At 36.3% G+C, this 23,578-nt stretch overlaps 1 protein-coding gene across 3 annotated transcripts in view; it reads right to left on the bottom strand.

Moving 5' to 3' along the window:
* LOC150107659 (calmodulin-binding transcription activator 2-like) overlaps window positions 1-23,578 on the bottom strand; it is a 790,456-nt gene that overhangs the window by 38,302 nt on the left and 728,576 nt on the right. The window lies entirely within an intron of this gene.

The following is a 23,578-nucleotide window of genomic DNA, read 5'->3' as shown; positions in this document are numbered from 1 at the left end:
TTCTGTTCTTGCCAAAATGCTCCCATGACTTTTGTTTAGCTAGTTTCACACACTGTTTAGCTGTCTGACATTTGTCTCTGTTACATGTTCTGTATTCTCTAAGAGCACAAGCTGACTTATTTGCCAGGAACTTTTGATATGCTTTCTTCTTTTCCATCACTGCCTCTTTAACTTCCTGTGTCCACCATGGAGTTCTAATTTTTCTATCCTTAGAGACAACTTCACCACATGCCTCTCTAGCTGAATCAGTCAGGGCTTTCTTCAAGGCTTGCCACTGAATCTCCAAGGTTTGCTTCCTGTTCTCAAACTCTTTCATTTTTTTCTTCAATAATCTTTTGTATTTTAGTCTACAGTTCACATCTGAGAGCTGCTCAACTTTTATTCGCTTTAAAACTTTCTTACATGTCATTCTTTTCAATATGAAATTCAATTTTATCCTGCTCAAGACTAAATAGTGATAACTTCCAATTTCAAATCCTCTGTACACTCTGGTGTCCTGCACCAGGGAGAAAACATCACTATCAACAATAACATAGTCAATGAGACTTTTCTTATTCCTAGCCTCTTCTCTCCATGTGAATTTGTGCACATTTTTATGTTGGAACATGGTGTTAGTAATAACCAGTCCATGTCCTGAGCAGAAATCCAACAGGTATTTGCCATTATTATTAGCTTTGCTCTTTTCTCCAAATTTTCCCAAAACATTTTTGTATGTCTGACAATCACTTCCTGCTCTGCTATTTAGATCTCCAACAAGGACCAACTTTTCCTTTTTCACTGTGACAGTAGCGTTCTCTGGAGCCTCAAAAAATTCCTTCACTTCTACCTTAATAGAACCTTCTGTGGGACTATAGGCACAAATAAGTCTCATTGTCCAGTTCCCCATTCTGATATTTGTCCAACTCATTCTACTTGACACTGCCAGCCATTCAAGAAGATGAGCCTCGTATTTTGTGTTGAATACTATTGCTACTCCTTCTTTTCCTTGATTGTCATTGCCTGAATATAACATTTTGTATTTATTGCTCAGAAAGATCTCACCAGTTTTTGTCTTTTTTTGTTTCAGTTACCCCTATTATGTCGATATGGTACTTATCTAATTCCTCCGCTAGCTCCATTTGTTTGCCATTCAGGCTTCTTATGTTGATAGTACCAATCTTTAACTCCGGTGATGTTGAGTTGGGGTGTGTTTTCAGATTTGTTACGGTAGCTGACTTTTTGCTGTTTGCCCTCATTCCCTGGCGAAAACAACGGGGCCTTATTTAACCGGCGACGCCCCAACTGGCATGGAATTTTGTCATGTTGTACCATCATTTTGTATTTTGGTTTAACCAATAGGAATACAATTTGGTCAGCTAAATCCCAAATTGCCAGCCCATCCTCGTTCGTTCAGTATCCAGGTAGTAATCACAACCAACTCAGGCTATAATTTACACTGAAGTTATAATACACTTTTACTAAGATTCTGCCACTGCTGCTGTCTGTTCACTCCAATTAAATTATGCTCTAATTTTTCTCAGAACTCTCAGATCCTTAAGGAAAAATCAGCTTAAAACATTTCTTGTATGCTGTTAGTTTTAGTGTTTTACCTAATTCCTCTCTTATATAATAAGCTTTGCTAATCTATTATCTGGTTTTATATTGCTGGCAAAGGTTGGTCGATTGGTAGAGCCTCTGCTACTAATGGCTCAGTTAAGTAAGTTTGAGCACGATTAGTAGTTGGAAGGGGTCAACTGTTTGATGCTGTTGGCACACTCTCCCTCGATGAGTCTTTGGACTCCCTGGAGGTGTCAAATAATAATAATATGTCATCATAAAAATTGTGCTTAAACAGTTTCATTGAGAATTCAGTAGTTTTCCATGTTTCTGCCTATTTTCATATTTAATCTTTTTATTCTAACTCATCAAATTTGTTACAGCAGTTTTCAGTTTAGTTAGAATAAAGACTTATACTAGATATGAGTCCTTGGGCTCCTTGTATGTGTTGCGTAACAATAACGCATTTAGGGACATAACATCATCTATGTAAAGAAACAAGGAAAACTGAATATTTTTGATTTTAATATCAAGTTTGATGCCTATTTTCTTAATAATGTAATTCATTAGATGATGATTAACAGTGAATATAAGTCAATTTATTTGATGGTATTAATTCACAATACAATACAGAATAATCAGAAAATAATTAATATTTATTTAACATATTTGCTGATATTATAATCAGCATCTTCAGAGCACAAAAAACTGTTTGTCACATTACATGAACAGCAGCAATTTAGACAATGGAAAAAAAAAAAAAAAAACGTAACAGGCAACACAAGGAATAGTCCTAATTGATGCTATCTATTGTTGGATAAAGAGAGAGCAAAAAAAAACAAATATTAATTAGATTTTAAAATGACTGTCTCCCAGATTTTTTGGTAAATCGATATAGCCATTATTGTTGAGGTTTGAAGAATGTTTTAAAGCTGCTACTGATTCCCAAAACAATCTGACTTAGAACGACTTCTGTGTAGCGCTTTTGTTTTCTTCCATTTGATCCTGTGTGAAGGATTATCCAAGGCATGGTCTGCTAGTCCAGACTTGCCATAATGATAGTGCTGAATATATTTTTTATGTTCTCCAAGGTGGATGTCAACAGTTCTACCTGTCTGTCCATAGTAAACCAGGTCACAAGTACAGGGTTTCTCAGGGCACACACTGGTGAGCATGGGCAGCACTGGGGACTAGTATTTTTCTTGTGTGTGTGCGATTAATGTTCGGTGCCTTTCCAAAAGAGTTTTTTTTTGAATAAAATGAACAGGAAATGAAAAACAAATGAAAACCGCTTTACAGTATAATATTACCTATGGATTAGTCCTGCTTGTACAATTTTTTTTTTTCAATGGAACTCAACAATTAATCCTAAGTATTTATGATACATCAAAAAATAAAGAACTATTTTAGGTATATTTTCATAAATTTTAATCAAAAATTATATAATCGGGTCTAGGATACAATTTCAGAATTTATTTGTTCGTTTCTGGGAAGATCTGAAGGGGCCTGAACGGAAGACGATGTAAATTCATAATTATATGTACCATTCTGTACCATTTGTTGTTTGTTTAAACTCTTATCTCATATTTTTTGACATCTTTTAGGCGCCTTTTCTTCTGCGGCATCTGTATATATTGCACACTTCGCACAAGCCAGGCCTGAGTACAGCATGGCAAACCCGAGATACCCTAGCTAGACCTGATCTTACTTCCTACAATATAAACTTGGTATATCATATCTCTAGACTGGTCTTCTACTCTTCTTTCCTCTACTCTCTATTATTTCTTACTCCTTCCACCCCAACCCCCAGTGCTATTAGAGCAATTTGAGGGCGAGGGGGTGACTCTTTCCTCCCAAACTGCAGTTTCCACTATCTACTAAATAAAAGGCAAGCTTAGTTGTCTTAAGGTGGCAGCCCCACTACTAGGATACCTATCATCATGCTAGTTACTTGACATAGGGAAACAAATATTACTTTCAAGTCTCAATGAAATCCAAACCGAACAGAAAACATGGGAAAAGACCGCAAACTGGAAAAGATTAAGAAACTTTGGAAAAAGAAAAACATGGTGAAATATGTTACATGGAATGTTAGAAGCATAGCACATAAAGAAGAAGAATTAGATAAAATTTTAAATGACAAAAATATAGAAATTACAGTTCTTACAGAAACAAAAAAGAGACTTAAAGGAACAAAAGAAACAACTAATTACGATATCATATATAGTGGAGCGGACAAACAAATACATGCAAAAGCTGGTGTAATGATTTGGATCCATAAACCAATTAAAGCATAAATAACTCATTATACATACTGGAATGAAAAAATATTAAAAGTGCGATTAAAATTAAATAAAAAAAATTTAACAGTGGTAGGAGCATATGCCCTTGAAGAAGGAAAACAAGAAGAAATTATTACTTTTACAAAGGGTTACAAGGAATACATGAAAAATTAAATGAAACAGACCATATAATTATAGCTGGAGATCTTAATGCCAGAAAAGGAATGAAAAAAAATTAACAACAATATACAAAAATTTGCAGAACTGACAGTAAATAAAAATGGAAAGCGACTCATTGATTATACAATATATAATAATTTAAAAATAATGAATACATTTTACAAACATAAAAATATACACAAATATATATAGTGGGCAAGAGGACAAAAATCAATAATAGAATACTTCATAGCAAATGAAAAAGCAGCAAACCTCTTCCTAGATGTTAAAGTTAGAAAACGGCTAGAAATCGACACAGATCACTATTTAGCGCAGGCAAAACTAAGGTTTCTGCCAAACTGGCTAAACAAAATACAAAAAAATAAACAAACTAGAGAAATAAAATCTAATTACAAAGTAAGACTACTAAACAATTGAAATCTATACCAACACAGGATTAATACTACTTAGAAAAAATACACAAAAAAGGAAGACATTGAGAAAGAATGGAATAATATAAAATAAATTATTGCATCAGCAGCATATGAAAGTCTTAGGAATACACAAAAAATATCATAAAAATAAAAAATTACATATATGGGACAATGAAATAAAAACAATAACTGAAAATAAAAAGCTGGCTTTTAAAGGATGGTTAAGTATCAAAAAACAAGAAGATGAAATTGAATATAAAAAAAAAACGAGCAATAGCCAAAAGAGACACCAGAAAGAGACAGAGAAAGATGGCAAAAATTTATATCATATCTAGAAAATGATGTATACAAAATAAGACCCCAATGCATATAAAATACTAAAACACATGAATACAGATATAAAAGAAACTGCAAATATAAATTGTGAAATAGATGTAAAATAATTCTTGGATTACTTTACAGATATTTGGACGGATAATACTGGCATCAAAAATAATTACACCAGAAACTTACAAAATACTTTAAATGCTATAATAACAATGAAAGAATTAAAGGACAACCTAAATAAAATAAAATAAAAATGGCAAATCAGCAGAAGAAGATGGGATAAACTCCAAACTGTATAAATTTGCTTGAAAAAAATTTCATCAAAGATTATTAAAATTTTTAAATAAAATATACACAAATGGACAAATACCAATAGAATGGAATGCAAATATAGTAATATATATATTTAAAACAAGGGATAAAACAAAACCTGCTAACTACAGAGTTATTTGTTTATTGAATATATGCTACAAAATATATAGTAGAATAGTTAATGAAAAATTAAAAATATATAGCGAAAAAATATTATTAGAATGTCAAAATGGATTTAGAAAAGGACACTCTACAATGGATGCAGCTTTCTGTTTAAAACTGCTTATAGAAAAAAGAAGAGAATTTAATTTAGAAACTTGTCTTTTATTTATAGATTACGAAAAAGCATTTGACAAAGTAAAAGATATATACTGTTTGATATATTACAAAGAATAAATATGCCTAATATTTTACTACATGCAATATTGAATATATACAAAGATAATGAAATAAAAATAAAAATAAATGAAAAACAATCTATAAACCAAGGAGTAAAACAGGGATGCCCTCTGTCTCCAACACTTTTTAATATTTACATTAATGAAATATTAATACAGTGGAACACCTTAAACAATCCAAGTATAGAAATTTCCTGGAATAACAAAATAAATACGCTATTATTTGCAGATGATCAGGTAATAATATCAGACAAGGAAGACAATTTACAAAGAGCAATATATAATTTAAACTTTAGAGAACAGTTTGGAATGAAAATTTCCACAGATAAAACTAAAACAAGGCATTCTGTGGACAAACTCCAGTTAGAAGTAAAATAGTTATTAATAATAAAATAACAGAACAGATAAATACCGGGAAATGGGAAATGAGACTAATTGTTTAAAATCCTTGCAGTTTGCTGCATTACTTTTCTTTGGCATAGGTATAAATATTAAGGTCATATTTTCCTTTGTTATAAATTAAATTTATTATTTTGGTTATTTCTTCAGTTCCTTTCTTCTGAAGTTGTTCCAGGAATTCTGCAGGTATTTCATATATTCCTTCTGCCTTTCCACATTTTAGTTCTTTAATGGCCATTTCTACTTCTGTCTTTAAAATTTCATATTGAAAATTCTTTTCAATATGAAATTCAATTTTATCCTGCTCAAGACTAAATAGTGATCACTTCCAATTTCAAATCCTCTGTACACTCTGGTGTCCTGCCCCAGGGAGAAAACATCACTATCAACAATAACATAGTCAATGAGACTTTTCTTATTCCTAGCCTCTTCTCTCCATGTGAATTTGTGCACATTTTTATGTTGGAACATGGTGTTAGTAATAACCAGTCCGTGTCCTGAGCAGAAATCCAACAGATATTTGCCATTAGTATTAGCTTTGCTCTTTTCTCCAAATTTTCCCAAAATATTTTTGTATGTCTCACAATCATTTCCTACTCTGCTATTTAGATCCCCAAAAAGGACCAACTTTTCATTGTCAGTTGCTTTTTCTAAAGCCTCAAAAAATTCCTCCACTTCTACCTTAGTAGAGCCTTCTGTGGGACCATAGGCACAAATAAGTCTCATTGTCCAGTTCCCCATTCTCATATTTGCCCACATTACTCCACTTGAGACTGACTGCCATTCAAGAAGATTAGCCTCGTATTTTGTGTTGAATACTATGGCTACTCCTTCTTTTCCTTGATTGTCATTGCCTGAATATAACATTTTGTATTTATTGCTCAGAAAGATCTCACCAGTTTTGGTCTTTTTTGTTTCAGTCACCCCTATTATGTCGATCTGGTACTTATCTAATTCCTCAGCTAGCTCCATTTCTTTGCCATTCAGGCTTCTTACATTGATAGTACCGATCTTTAACTCGGTGATGTTGAGTTGGGGTTTGTTTTCAGATTTGTTCCTAAATATCCATTCAGAGCTAAATATGGGAGTCTATGAGGGGTCATTCTCTGAATATGACCAAACCATCTCAGTTGATGCTTAATGATTATGTCTGTTATATTATCTGGGAAGTTTAAATCTGTTCTGACTTGATCATTAGTCTTGTGTTCAGTGGGTGTTATTAATTTTTCTGAGGCATTTCATTTCAAATGCTCGAAGTTTATTGATTGGTTGTTGAGTTAATCTCCAAGCTTCTGAAGCATAAGTAGCCGTTGGGATAATAATTGTTTTATATAATTTTAATTTTAGACTCGTTGGGATTTTTTTTATTTTTCCATATTTTGTTTAGTTTATTCATGTAACATTTAAACAGTAAAACACAGTGAATAGCAACAACACAGCGAACACAGAAAAACACAGTGAACAGAAAAACAGTAAAACACAGGCTAAACCTAGGTTTAGCCTGTGTTTTACTGTTTCCATATTGTTGAGGTTACTAGATATAAGATTGCCAAGATAAACATATTTATTAACTTGTTCCAGCAAATGATTTTCGAGATTTATAGAGATATTTTCTTCTTCTCTACCTATCATCATTATTTTTGTTTTATGATGATTTTTTTTCATACTGTTATGTCATCGTACTGGCCCTGTTATTATTAGTTATATTATTTACTTATCTTACTTATTCTCAACTATTCCGTTGCCGACAAATTTATATTCTTTTAAATCGATTGCGCCAGCCGGCAACAGAATTCTGAGGCACAAATGATCAACTCTAAATAGTAATAGGATCAGGTGATTTGCAGTCGTGGTCCCCCCTTTTTCTTTTGTTAACGGATTCCCCTTTTACTAATGCAAGGTCCGGAATTTAATAAGTGGTAACTCAACTCTCAGAAATGTGACAGACTCATGAACTTTTGGGTCAAAGAAGTACATTTATTTAAACTTTTACATATATACACTTTAATTAGAATTCCAATACTAAAGAGTCTGAACTCCCCGCCTCTTTAAATAAATATATATCCAAAATGTCTACTTAAATCTATTCTAACAGTCTCATACTTTCTTTTGTGTTACTTAGTTCAGACTCTGTTATTTCACATAGAATTACTCAGTTCCCACATATAAATTTTACACATGCACATGATAATATACAAAGCTTATGTAGAGCAATTCAGACGTAATTTGTCTTACAACCTTAACATGGGATAATACTCTCTTTTGTGCTTAGGCTCTATCCTCCCCTAAAATTCAGTTAATATTCAATCTAATTTCTAATACAATAACATAAATTGATTCTTCCAAAATAAACAGTTCAAAGGCTTGATTCCCTGCTCAGCTTAAGCTTAGGGTGGCACTAGCTTACTAGACGTAGACAGAAATGTCCAAAACAGTTCTTCAGACACTAAATGAAAGTTGATCATATGGAGCTTCTTAACACATTCGCTGCCACGCTACTTTGGCATGGTCTGTTCCCCTACGCCGAGCAGTTTTACTTCTTCAAGGTCAGTACGATAATCTCGTTACCGGAGGTAAACGTCCTACGAGTATACTCGTAGTTGGCTTGTACAGAGCATATACGGTCTATGAGAATACACAGTTTTGATGCTAGCCCCACAAGCCAAGGATTTTCACTTCTTCAAGGTCACTACAATAATCTTGTTCCCGGCGGTAAGCGTCATACGAGTATACTCGTAGCTGGCTTGTGAAGCAGGTTTACCCACTACGAGTATACTCGTAGTTGGCAGCGAACGTGTTAAACTGTCTGGTTCCTATACCTTCATTGGTTATTACTCAAAGTGAATACGAAAACTTGCCCCTTACCGTCCTTGTCTTTTCTCATGTTTGTTGAGACTTCCTCGATTACACTTCCGCGCTTTCTCACCATGTATCTTTATGGCATCTGCGACATACTTCTATTTTCTTCGAAAGATCACCTTTCGCTGACTTATACGTTGGCTTGACTAACCAACGGCTCTTTCTGGCAGCATTCCTTCGACGTGGCTACACTCGACATGGCACGTACAGCAACCAGGAAAGTCGGTGCTGAGTACGGCGGCAAGCTTCACAGCTATCCAGGACTTGGATCAGGAACCAGGAACAGAAAACAAGAGAGTGATTGAATTACGCGCCGAAACCTATATAGTCCATGCGAGCGCCCTCTCTTGGCGACTACGTCATGCATATAGCGGCGGTCGATTGGTCACCGCAGCTCCGAACTGTTTTTGACATGGCTCAATACATATATCATCTTATATACATCTTTCAGCATTTGCACATAACCTTCCTTTGTTAAATAATCCACAAACATTATCTATTTAAATTATGGGTTTCTCAAAAATTAGAAATATCTACTAGAAAAATGGTTATACACAGTTCTGAGTTACCAAGATGCACATTTTCTTCTGGAGGCATAAGCATGTCCATATCCATGGTTTTTAACATTACCTTACTATGTTGGGTCGGAAATAGGATGACTCATTAAAAGTGAATTGGCACTTTTTCCGACACAACAATACCATAAGTTTTACAAGAGTCACTTAAAAAATATAATAGTTTTTTCTAGCTGTGGTTTAGAATCTGCTAAAGTAAGGATATCATCTGCATATTTTATGTGATTAATGTTGGTACCATCGATTTTTACACTTGGTTCATCAGCTATGGTTTTACAGACTTCTAGGAAGATGATAAAGAGTTGAGGTGAGAGAGGGCATCCCTGCATTACACTTTTCTCGACTCTGAAATCCTCAGTTTTAATGTTGTTCATTTTAACAAAAGCTCTGGTGTCTCCATAATAATTTGTAATAAATGTTAAAATATCTGAATCCATTTTTATGTTTTTTAGAATAGCGATCAATTTGTTTCTATTAACTGAATCAAAGGTTTGCTTAAAATCTATAAAACAACAGTATATGGGCAGGTTGTATTCCCAATATTTTTCTGCTATATTATTAATGGTGAAGATATGGTCTATGGTGGATCTATGTGGCTGAATCCTGCTTGGTTTTCCTCTATGATTTTTTCTGTAAGCACCTGTGTTCTCTTTTGTATAATTCAAATGAATAGTTTATAACTATGACTTAAGAGTGTTATGGGTCTGTAATTTTCACATATTCTTTTGTCTCCCTTTTTGTGAATTGGTATAATAATTCCTGTTTTCCAGTCAGTTGGGATTACTCCAGTATAAAGAATTTGATTAAATAAATTCATTAAAAAATTAATAGCTTCCTTGCCACCATATTTCCATAGTTCTATAGATATTTCATCTTTACCCGTAACTTTTGGTTTATTGCATTTATAATTTCTGCTGAGGTTATGGGTGGTGCCTTTTCATATATCATCTTTTCTGTTATACTTTCCTCCTCCTGTTCTTTTTGAAATAACATTTGATAGTAGTCCTTCCAAATTATTTTAATATTTTGTATTGACCCAGTTTCTAGATTGTTTTTATCTTTCATTGTTAATGGTTTATCTTTATAGATCTTAGTTAATTCTTTGATAATTTTGTATACCGTTTTATTATCATTTCTTTTATTAGCTTCTTCGCACAGTTTTGCTTTTTCCTCCAACCAGTTATTTTTGGCAGATGTGCACATAAGATTCTTAAAATGTTGTTTATTTTCTTCTGTATTTTTTATATTTAATATATGCTTTGCTGTTCTTTTTTCTTCTAAAGTATTTAGAATTTCAGGGGTTATCTATTCATAATTTGGTCTTGATGTTGTACCAAGTATGTTTCTTGCAGTACTTGTAACAATTTTTTTACATTGATTCCATGTATTTTCTATATAGGAAAATTTTCTAAACTTATTTCCTATTAGTGTCTGATAGTTATCTTGCATAGATTTCTCTTTCAGTTTTGACAGGTCCACTTTGTTGATAGGAGCTCGTGATTTACAATACTTAAATTTTAGTTTAATTTTTGCTGCAAGCAGTTCATGGTCAGTGTCGAAGTCTGGAGTTTTTAAAGTTCTAACATTCTGCACTGATGATTTCCAATTGCGTTTGATTAGAATGTAATCAATACAGTTCTTTATTGTACCATCTGACCTAAACAAAGGATATAATTCTGGTGAGGTCCATGTATATTTGTGGGAAGGCCTATGGAAAAAAAGGGTATTACAGATAAATAGATTGTTTGCTTTACAAAATTCTAATATTCTTTCTCCTCATTCATTTCTGTTATCAACTCCGAACCTGCCCATCACATCCTCCATGCCCGGGGTAAACTTCCCAATTTTGGCATTAAAATCACCCATCACTATTAATATATCTTTCTTATTGGTCTTGTCTATTAGATCTTGCAACTTATCATAGAAGGTATCGATTTCTTCTTCTTCATGTGACTGGTCAGGGGCGTAGATTTGATTTATTGTAAAGTGAACATTTTTTCCTTTACTTTTTAATCTGATAGTGATCATTCTTGGGCCATGTGGTTCTATGGCCATGAGTGCATTTTGTAGCCTATTGTTCACTAAAATGGCAACTCCTTCTCTATGTATATTGTCCTCTCTGCCTGAGTAGAATAGTTTTCCTGAATTTAGGTTTATAACTCCTTCTCCTGTCCAATGGGTTTCAGCCAAGCCTACAACGTCCCATGTAATCCTAGCAAGTTCTTTTTCCATCAAATTTATTTTCCCAGGTTTTAACAGTGTCCTTGTATTTAAGGTTAGGAGATGCGAAACTCTATTGGCTGACCACATACTAAACTTCTCGGCTGCTCCCTGTGATCTAGGATCAGTCGCGTAGGTTTCCTCCGAAGCAGTAATATTCTCTTGACACAGTGGAGACTCCTGATTTATAGAGTTGAATGGCAGAATAATGCAGCTGGCTTGCCACTCCTCTGCTGCATCCTTTGGTCCATGACACCTTATTCTTTATTCGGAGCAACCTGTTGGGGTTTCCCTCATCCGCCACCCGTGGGACGCGCCTGGTAGGAGTCAGGTCTCCCCTGGGGGAGACCTGAATCAATACAAAATCAATAGAAGAAAAACTAAACAATTATAAAAAAAAAATGAATGGAGCATGAAACAGAATGGCCAGCACCCGATATCTCCCATTAAATCCTGAGTGAGCCACTGCCTTTCCATATCTCCTGGTTTTTTTTCCATGTATAGTCTTCTCTTAGATTTTTTAAACTAAGTATTTGTAATTATTAGCTTATTTTCTTTACAGAATTCCAATGTGCACCTTCTTTTCCTCTCTGTGCCAAGAGATGCCACCTTGGTTTGCTGGGCTGGTAGCTGCCACCTTATAAGTTCTATCCATTGCTACTAAAATGTTAAAAGAACTAAAAACAAAATCAATAGAAGAAAAACAAAACAATTGTAAACAAAAATGAATAGAACATGTAAAGAGAATGGCCAACACCCGATATCCTAAACAAATACTAATAGATAAGCCAAATGAAAAGAGAAGGCAGGGTAGACCTAAACAAAGGATATAATTAGCTTTATGATGACAAGCACAGGGCACTTCATACACTCCTAGATGTGAAAAAGGAGAGGGTTTGTCTTTAGGTGAATGGATGAGAGTTGCCAATTTGATATATATGGTTGAAATAAGGTACGGAGTTGATATTTATTATGCGCTCTAGATATTTTTGGACGTGTATTGAATGTATAGGATGGCAACAGTTTTGTATTCTTGCATATTAGGCAATGAAGGAGATTTCTGGGGGAGCATAGCCATTGGCTAAAAAAAGTGTGACAAAATTAAGTTCAGTGGTAAGAGCATTGCCTTTGGAACAGATAGCTCTGGCTCCGTGATTTAGTGATAATAGGATACCATATTGTTAAGCTGGATGATGATGCGATTGCTTGTACAAATATCTCCCTGTATGTGTAAGTTTTCCATAAACAGAAAAAGATAATGAACCATCAGGAAGTCTTGTGACTGGTGTATCTAAAAAGGGAAGACAGTCATTAGCTTCCTGTTCCATTGTGAAATGGATTTTAGAGTGTTAGCTATTTATATGCACTAAAAATGTATCTAATGTGCATGTGGACCATGTGGCTAAATAGCAAACACGTCATTAACATGGGGCAGCCAAACCACTAGCGTTAACAGTGGTTGTATTCATTGCTTGGTTTTCTAAGTGTTTTATGTACAAATTGGCTACAGGTGAGAAAAGAGGGGAGGGGGAGCATAGATGTCCCATCCAGTTGTCTGTATATCTTCCCTTTCTGTGCAAAATAACCAGCATGTATCGTAAAATAAAATTTCAAAAAATCAGCTATCGCTATTTTTTTGTTCCTGCATAGGGAGTAGGTGAGTCTGTTTTATCGAACTTTTTTTGGAGACTGAGTGGGCAGTTCAATCTCCGCTGGTAGCCAATCAGAGATAGCTAGCCCAAGGTTATCACTAATTAATCAGTAGCAGTGAAGAAGACGGCTAACAAGTGCTGCCATCTCGTGGTCCCTAACATAATATTTTTAATGCCTGAAAATAGTGTGGGTTCGACAGCCAATTTTCTTGAGTTCATGGATTGAAAAACCCGAGTTTCCGGGAGAAAAAATCCACTTGCCTGTGCCAGAGATCGACTAACTTGGGAACCGGTCAAGAAAAGGCTTAGAAAATATTCCTCTAGTCGGAGATTCAAACCCAAGTTTTTTGTCGTACAGTCAAGTGCCGTAGAGTGAAAATGTCACTTCTACTGAGTATGATACGAATCCACCTACACAGGTGGATTCGTATCATAATCATAAATATGAATAATTCAAATATATTGGGGGGGGGGGATATACTTTAGCAAATCCAGTGTTTCAGTTAAATGGTACACTGGTGAATAATGAAGTAATATCGAAACTAATCATTGTGTCTGAACTTTTTAAAATACAGTCTTTTAATATAACTTATAGATTTTAATAAATAGTCTTTTGATGACACTAAAGGGATGTTGCAGATAAGGAACAAGAGGGAAGAGTTTTTGGCATTGGTTAGTGCAATCTTGCCAAAAGTTATAGGCATTAGTGAGACTTGGCCAGTGGCGCACTCAGGATTTAATCTTGGAGGGGGCCGAGCGCTCACAGATTTAACCTTGGGGGGGGTGAGTAGACGATTTGCGAATACACACTATGCATAGCATACGACCTATGACTGAGCATTTGCAGTGATCGCTAATTCATAAGTAGGATAGAAATAGAAGACACGACACAACATAAATAAAAAAAAAGAATTTTAATTAGGAAAAGATTTTTGGAAATTTTTCTAGTGTTTTTTCCCTTTTCTTTGGGGAGGTGCCCGGGCCACTTGGTCCTCCCTCTGGGTGCGCCACTGGACTTGGCTGACGGCAGATGACGTAGTTACAGGAATAGAATGTGAAGGGTTCAGTATTTCCAGAGAAGATAGGATGGAGGAGGGGTACCGATGAAGACAGCAGATAAATTGCAGCCAAAAAGAATAGGAGACAGGCAGAAGGGTGACTGTTCATTTGAAGCAATCTGCTGTGAGATCAAGGCCAGTAAGACAAAATATATGCTATAGGCTAGGTAGGGGTTTCCACAGATGATCTGGAAGACATGCATCAGCAAATTAGCATAATGAGTGCAGATCGAGTGATTATTATGGAGGACTTCTACTATGGAGATATAGACTGGAAGGAAGAAAATGGAATTTGTACAATCAGTGAGAGATAATTACTTGAGGCAGAATGTGAAGGAGAATAGGGACATGAAAGTATTGGACCTGGTCATAGGATCAGAAGAGCTATCCATAACAAGGTGGCCACATTGCCTTCAATTAGCAAAAGTGACCATGTGATCTTGATTTCGGAGATTATAAAACCTGAGAAATATTCTGTCAAGAAGAGGTATATATGGAACTACAAGGCAGGTGATTATGATAAGCTTGAAACTGTGCCATGGCATAAAACCCTACAAGGGAAGGTGTTAGTAGTGCATGGGATAGTTAAGGGACATTTAGAGGAAGCAATATTAAATTATACGCCTAAGGTAAGGAGAGTTAGTCAGGTAGGAAAAGATAGATGAATAATATCATTTAGCATGAGCTGCAGAAGAAGAAAATAGTGTAGAGAGTACATAAGGAGAAAGGTTTACCTTTCTTGCCTCAGAATTAACGTTCATGAGTTTGACCAGCAAACTCATGAACAGCACAAGACTCAGGCAAGAAAGGTGACCAGCATGACAAGGAAGGCAAAATCAGATTAAGAAAAGAATCTAGCCAAGCAGGCCAAAGGAAATCCAAAAGAGTTCTTTCATTATGTGGTAAGTAAGAGGAAGAATGACTATGGAAGATTAACCTTAATGAGTGATGATGGTCATGCAGTGACAGAAATAGATAAAATAGTTGAGTTACTGAGTGACCATTTTGAAAGAGCATATCATCAAAACGAGGTTACTTACTGCTGTAACATATGTAACAGACATTGATGTAGGAAGAGAGGTGAAAGAATTGGAGGTTCTTAGGATTATATATTTGGCTTAATCCTTTATCCAAGTGTAAGCAAACAAAGTTTGTGCCTGAAGTATTTTCAAGACTGGGGCAACTTGTGGCAAAGGTGGTATAACTTCTCATCACTTGCCTTAGTATTCCACAATGTAAAGCACATCTCCTTGCAGACATGTATAATGCTATGCATTAAGGGAAGGGTCACTACCCAGATTGGTTTCGACCTTTATTGAGGTCTCATCTCTGTGGGAGCCATTACTTCCACCTTAGTATCACCACCACCTCTGGGTTCAGCTCCCCAGATGAGACCTCAATAAAGGTCGAAATCAGTCTGGGTAGTGACTCTAGGATACTAAGGCAAGTGATGAGTTATATCACCTTTGCCACGAGTTTCCCCAGTCCTGAAAATACTTCAGGTGCAAACTTTGTTTGCTTACACTTGGATAAGGGATTAAACCAAATATATAATTGGTAGCATAGCCAAGTGAAATAACTTCCATCAGGTTCTTAGGATATTTAACTTATACATATTTTTGGTCATAAAATGTTAAAAAATAAAGACTTATTTATAAACTGACCATAGATATTTTAATTCGTACGTATGTTAATACAATATTGCCTACCGGTTTTGCTAGTAACTGACTAGCTTTCTCAAGGCTTGAACAGTACAAAAAAAGGTAAATGAAAAAAAGGTTTAAGAATACAAAAAACGTTAGTACCTGTTAAGTAGCTAAGGTAACACCTTTGCGTGACATGCCTGTATGAATCGTGACTTTCTGCTAAGTATCATGAACACGTGTTACATGCAAACACGTAATATGATTATTCGTGTACTGTAGTTCTGTTGGACTGAGAGAATTAATTAGATTTTTCCAAGTATCGTTCAGCATGGCTCCTTGATTTCTGTTTAGGTTGCTGCCTGTATGTAGCACCACTGCTGCTTCTTTGAATAATCAATGTCTGTAATCATTATCTACGTAGGGCATAGAGCTGTTATCCCAGTCTATAGTGTGGTTTGAAGTTGAAAGTGATGTGCTAAACTGGAGGTGATTGTTCTGTTGTGATTTACATCGCCAACATGTTCTTTCTGTCTTATTTCTAAACTCCGTGAAGTTTGCCCAATGTAGGAAAGACTGCACGTGCATGGAATATTATAGACACCTGGATATTTATAAAAGGGAACACTGTCCTTAGGAGATCTTAGAACCTGTATGATGCTAGTAGTTGGTTTAAATACAACCCTGATGTTATGGGCTTTTAACAAAATCTCAAAAGATCCTACCATGAAGAACCACAATGAGACAAACTTCCTGATCTGCAATATGAATACTTGGCCTGAAGAACTAAAAAGAAAGATTAAATCCTCACATCCCATTACTCCTAGACTGTATGGGGTGCCTAAAGTGCATAAGGAAGAAGTGCCATTTCATCCGATTGTGGATGGCAGGTCCTTCCCCCACTTACCTATTAGCTAAACACCTAGCTAACTTACTTAAGGGAAAAATCAGACAAACAGAATCCTACATAAAAAATTCTCAACAATTTGTTGAAAAACTCAAAAACGTGAAGATAACACAAACAGACATAATGGCCAGTCTAGATGTAGTATCCTTATTCACGAATGTACCAGTAGAGAAGTCATGAACATTAATTATCTCTCTAAATCCATCTGAACTACAGCTAGCCAGTAATCACATTACACGTTTACAACAAACACGCATGCATGATAATGAATAAGAACAATAAGTCCTTTTAGTCTCTGTCACGCGAATGTGTAACCTTAGCTACTAGTTTGTTTACAACGTTTTATGTTCCTTTCAATTTGCATTTACTAGTTTTTATGTCTTTCCGTAAACGCCTTGAAAAAAAGCTAGACAGTTTTACAAACATCTTACATTATAGCCTACCAGTTTGCTGGCGAAACTGATAGGCTATAATGTAAGATGTTTGTAAATGGTCAGTATTAAATAAGTTTGTATTTTTAATTACTCCTAAACCATCAATATGGTGGAGATATGTGGATGATATCTTCATCATATGGCAGGACAACATGGAAAACCTACATATGTTTGTCAATAAAATCAACTCACTCCACAATAAAATCAAATTTACTCTAGAAGTAGAAAACAACAAACAACTACACTTCTTGGACATACTAGTTAAAAGACAAGGTGACAATTTCAAACTGTCTATTTACAAAAAACCTACAGACACTGGACGATATCTACATTATTCTTCAAACCATCATAGGTCACATAAACAGAGCATCATCCACATGTTGAGAAATCGAGTCAGAAACTTAATCTCCAACGAAGAAGAAGTTCAGACAGAACTGTCCCAAATCGCTATAACACTATCGCAAAATGGTTATCCTCGAAACATCATCAACAAATTTCTATACAAAGATAACCAACAAGAAAGAACAGTCTCCCAGCAAATTTCAACAGCAGTCATTCCCTTTATGGGCTCAACTTCCACCAAAATTGCAAGATTGTTAAAAGCCCATAACATCAGGGTTGGTTTAAATACAACCCTGATGTTATGGGCTTTTAACATAACATCAGGACAGTGTTCCCTTTTATAAATATCCAGGTGTGTATAATATTCCATGCACGTGCGGTCTTTCCTACATTGGACAAACTTCACGGAGTTTAGAAATAAGACAGAAAGAACATGTTGGCGATGTAAATCACAACAGAACAATCACCTCCAGTTTAGCACATCACTTTCAACTTCAAACCACACTATAGACTGGGATAACAGCTCTATGCCCTAAGTAGATAATGATTACAAACATCGATTATTCAAAGCAGCAGTAGTGCTACATACAGGCAGCAATCTAAACAGAAATCAAGGGGCCATACTGAACGATACTTTGAAAAATCTAATTAATTCTCTCCGTCCAACAGAACTACAGTACGTGAATAATCATATTACGCGTTGCTATCTAACAGGTACTAACGTTTTTTGTATTCTTAAACCTTTTTTGCATTTACTTTTTTTTTGTACTGTGCAAGCCTTGAGAAAGCTAGTCATTTAGCGAAACCGGTAGGCAATATTGTACGAACATACATACGAATTAAATATCTATGGTCAGTTTATAAATAAGTGTTTATTTTTTTAGGTTCTTAGATATTGCAGAATCTCACTATAAATACAGTTGTGGGATTAGATGGGATATGCCAGCCTAGTTGGCTGAGTAGTTAACGTATACGCTCTCCAGACAAAAGGCTGCGGGTTCGAATCCCGCAGTATTTTCACAGACAATTTGTGATTGTATGTGAAAATAGTAGTGATGGTGGGCGGTAGATGGCATTGATGTTGATGATGATGGTAGTTGTGGTTCATTGTAGAGTAGATGCCCTCCCTCTATGAGTCCTTGGACTCCCTGGAGGTGTCGCATAATAATAATAATAAAAATATTATTACTATTATTACGGGCAACTCCAGGGAGTCAGACTCATCGAGGGAGGCCCCAAATCATATTCATCACAACTATTTGACATTCATACAGTATCTATCATACCTCGCCTTAAACTCATTCACTGTCACAGCATCCACCACAGACTCAGGGAGCGCATTCCACTCATTCACTACTCTAAAAGTAAAGAACCCAGCTCTAACACCTTTACTAACCACACTTTTGCCCAGTTTCCATGGATGTCCCCTAGTCCTCCCACAACCAGCCCTGTTCTCAAAAATATCTTCTGAATCAATTTTATAGAAACCCTTCAGTAATTTGAATGTCTCAATCATATCTCCCCTCCTCCGCCTATCAACCAATTTTTGCAACCCACAAATCCTCAACCTGTTCTCATACGGTTCATTCCACAGACCTGCTATCATCTTGGTCACTCGCCTCTGGATCCTCTCCACCTCCTCCCCATCAAGAAGAAACCTAGGTGACCAAATCTGAGCACAGTAGTCTAGATGGGGTCTTATCAAGGCTCGATACAGAGGAACAATAACCTGCTTGTCTCTGCTTGTCAACGTATTCTTCAGCAACCAAGTGATTTGATGAGCTGTTTTGGTCACTTTTGCAATGTGTCCCCTAAATTTCAATTCCTTATCTACCAACACTCCTAAATCTCGTGCCTCATCAATTTCCTGGAGCACGGTTCCACCAATGCAGTAAACTGCCGCCAATCTTTTCACCCCAAAATGCATAACCTTACATTTTGCCACATTAAACTGACATCCATTCTCCTTAGCCCAGACCTCCAATCTATCCAAATCATCCTGCAAAATTTTGACGTCATCTGCATTCACTATTGCCCTACCCAACTTCGCATCATCTGCAAACAAATGAACTGTTCCTCTCAGATCATTTCCTATATCATTTATGAACAAATTAAACAGCAGTGGTCCAAGAACAGATCCTTGTGGCACACCACTAGTCACAGGCCGTCTTGTGGACTCTACTCCCGAGTAAACCACTCTCTGATATCTCTCCGTCAACCACCCTCCTATCCATCTCACCAACCCTATGTCCATTCCCATATGCTGCAATTTACTGATTAGAATTCCATGTGGAATCCTGTCAAAGGCCTTGGCAAGGTCCAGTAGAATCACCGTAAACCCATTACCCTTATCCAGTTCAGCCGTCACTGTGTTATAATACGTGAGCAAATTACTGAGGCATGACCTACCCTTCACAAAACCATGCTGTCCCCGATACAGTATCCCATTTTCTTCTATCCAATCTTGTATTTTCCTCTTGACTATTTTCTCTAAGACCTTGACAATGATTCCTGATATGCTAATCGGTCGGTAATTTACAACAGCAGTCTTGGAACCACCTTTATGCAGTGGAACTATTTTCCCCTCTTTCCACCCGCTCGGGACTAACCCAAACCCGAGACTCAAATTAAACAAAATGGTCAAGGGTACTGACAATTCTTTAGCTGCTTCTCGTACAACACGAGCTGATATACCATCCAATCCCACAGATGTATTGACATTGAGGTTATGCAATAGACTACTCACCTCCACTTCATTAACCACAATTCCCGTATAATCTACTGGTTTATTCGTTTCTGCAATGTCACCACCTGGATGATATATACTTGCAAAGTGCTCACTCAGTAACTCAACTATCTCAACTGATTCAGTTACCTCCCTACCATCGGCATTCTTTAAAATCAATCTGCCATGTACATTTTTCCTTTTACTTGCTACATATCTAAAAAACTGTTTAGGATTCTCTTTAGCCTGCATGGCCAATGTTCTTTCGTAATCGTTTTTTGCTTTTCTTACCACACTCGTCACCCTTCTGGCCTGCGCTTTATACCGTTCATGTGCCTGCCGGTCACCCTTCTCCTTAAATTCCCTCCATAGTTGTTTCTTTTTTTGCAACTCAAGTTTAATGGTGTTATTCATCCATTTAACCCCTACTTGATTTATTATTCGGACTCTAGGTATACAGTCAGCCATTGCTTCATGCAAGCACTTCTTAACTACCTCCCATGCACTATCAACTTCTAGTCCTTGCAGTTGTACATGCCATGGCACTGAACCAATCAAACTCCTAAGTTTGTCATACTTTCCAGCCCGATAATTCCACATGTACCCTGTCTTAATTGAAAATTCTACACCTTTAGCCACCTCCCAAGTTAAGACCCTATGATCACTCTCACCGATTGGTGGCAATGTGGTCATATTTGTTACAGCCAAATCCTCAGATGTAATTACTAGGTCAAACACTCTCTGACCCCTAGTATTTTCCATTACATGCTGTCGCAGATAGTTATCCCTTAATAACCGCATAAAATCCAGTTCCTTCCTCCCGTGTGTCCTCTCCTCACTCCAATCAATGCAACCATAGTTGAAATCTCCCATAATAATCACCCTCCTTCCACCCATTTCTTCTATTTGCTTGTGCATACTGTCACCACCATTTTTTCCATCACCTGGTCTATAGCAGCACCCAATTGTATATTTAGTTCTGCTAGCCACAATCTCACACCAAATGGCCTCAAATGTGCTCTTTTCTCTATCCTGCAATTCAACTTCTATTCTCCTTGGCTGTAGCTCATCAGCTATCATCAACAATACTCCTCCCCCCATTTTATTCTCTCTGTCATTCCTGAACACACTATACCCATCACATTCAATCCCACTAGTTATATCATCTACAGTCAGCCATGTTTCACTAATACCTATAACCTGTGGTCTGGAAGTGCCAACCATGGCCAAAAACTCTTCCTTCTTGTTCCTAATACTCCTAGTATTAGTGTACATGAATTTAAGACCCCCATTAGCCCCAACCCTACCTTGATTCCTTATATTAACTATCCCACTCAGATTTGTTGTCCTTATTTGCTCTGGCATATTATATTCATTCTTACATTCAACTGCCTCCATAAGGACTGTATCTATACTCCCCCCCCCCCCCCTAACAAATCTAGTTTCCCTGAATTTGCACATCCACTACATTCAGCAACACTTTCTCAAGTCTTCTTACACCGTAACCATTCAAATGCAAGCCATCCATCTTATATAGATCCTTTTGCCCATCAAACTCATTCCACACATCCACAAATTCCACACCACTCGTCATACATAACCCACGCATAAAGTCATTTGCAATTATAGCCCTCCTTTTAAACATTTCACTGTCATACCGTGGCAAAAGACTAATCATTCTAACTCTGTCACTCTTTTCTTTTGCTACCTCAAACAATTCATTCAGGTCTTCCATCATTTCCATTTTATCTCCTTTCAAATCATTCGTACCTGCCACAACAATCGTTTCTTTCACCCTTTCCTTTTGCTCTCTAATAGACTCAGTTACATCCTTTATGGTCGCACCAGGTTGGTACAATTTTGTCAAATCCTCTACTAACACACCTCGTACTAACGAGTCTCCATACAGCAGTCTACCCTTCATTTTGTTCATGTTCACACTCATACGCCTTTCCTGTCATACTTTTTATTATTAGCTGGTTCATTCAGTTGACTTTTGCTCATACGCTCTAGCTACTGTTTTGCCCTTTGTATCGCACCATTCAACAATGCGATCTCACTCAATGCATCTATCTCATCTTTTTTGTTCTCTGAGAAACCATTTATACTATCATTCACACTTTCTACATTCACACTCTCACAATTTTCATGTACAACCTTGCCGTTTCTTGTCATATCCCTATTTCCTTCATTCTGAAGGTTGACAAAAATATCACACTCACGATCCGAAATACACTTCAATTCCGCATTCTCCCTACATTTTCTACACACATTCAATCCTTTATTATCATCTAACCACACTCCGACCGCACTCCGCAAAGCGTACATTTCACAGCTAGTACACTGACTCATTTCTTTTATGCTACCGTTCTTTGATAACGATGGCGAACCTTCTTTACTGGCCGCCATTTTCCTTCGCACAGGTGCCATACTTATCTGTAACGTGTTTTGTCAAATTATACGTTATAACACACCAAAAATAGACGCACTAAAATACGCAAGGCAAACAAAACAAAACTACACAATATTAAGTAATTTGTATCGATAACTGAAAATGATACTTATCTTATCTGGAGCTTGCACTAACACTACACATTACGAATTCATCTAGCGGCGACTTCCCGACATAGATTATGTTATAAAACACTTTAGTACACTAACCACGCTAATAAAGCTCCAATAATATACCAAAATTAAACACTTAAGTCCATTAAATTGAATCCAAAACACCAATAAATCAACAAAAAACACAAATCTCTCAGGAGCTCTCCGATAGCACGTCCGTTCACCAGCTAGCCTAGACACCAATAATAATATCAACTCGGGTTTCCGAGAATGTGCAAGGGAACTGGCAGTGCCTCTGACTAGACTGTTTAATTTAAATCTCAGCTCTGGTAGAGTTCCAAGGGAGTGGAAAGAGGGCAAAATAATTCCCTTACATAAGGGAAGTTCTAAGACTGCAGCAGCAAATTATAGACCAATCAGTATCTCAGGCGTTTTGCAAACTGGAAAAATTGGTCAAAAAGAGAATTCACGAAGCGGTGAATAAAAATATTTCTTAACAAGTAATAACTTAGGTATTATTCATTCTCACAATCACCTGAAAGCAATATGAGAACGCTGTTGACAAACATACCATTTGCACAATATGCAAGAGACTTTATTTCTACATTTCATATTATTAAAGGTTTTTCTGAATTACTATTTTTATCACTATATTCTTAATCCTGAAAAATCTGGTAAGATATTAAGGTAGCAAAACTTGCCCATTATTTCTTAAAATTTTTATTTACATATAATTCAATATTAATTTTTC

The sequence above is a fragment of the Typopeltis vanoorti genome, chromosome 4 (assembly GCF_054136105.1).
Source record: "Typopeltis vanoorti isolate ZY-2024b chromosome 4, IOZ_Tvanoo_1.0, whole genome shotgun sequence".
Lineage (NCBI taxonomy): Eukaryota > Metazoa > Arthropoda > Arachnida > Uropygi > Thelyphonidae > Typopeltis > Typopeltis vanoorti.
Note: the sequence above shows the minus strand (reverse complement) of the source record. Positions and strands in the feature narration are given on the sequence as shown.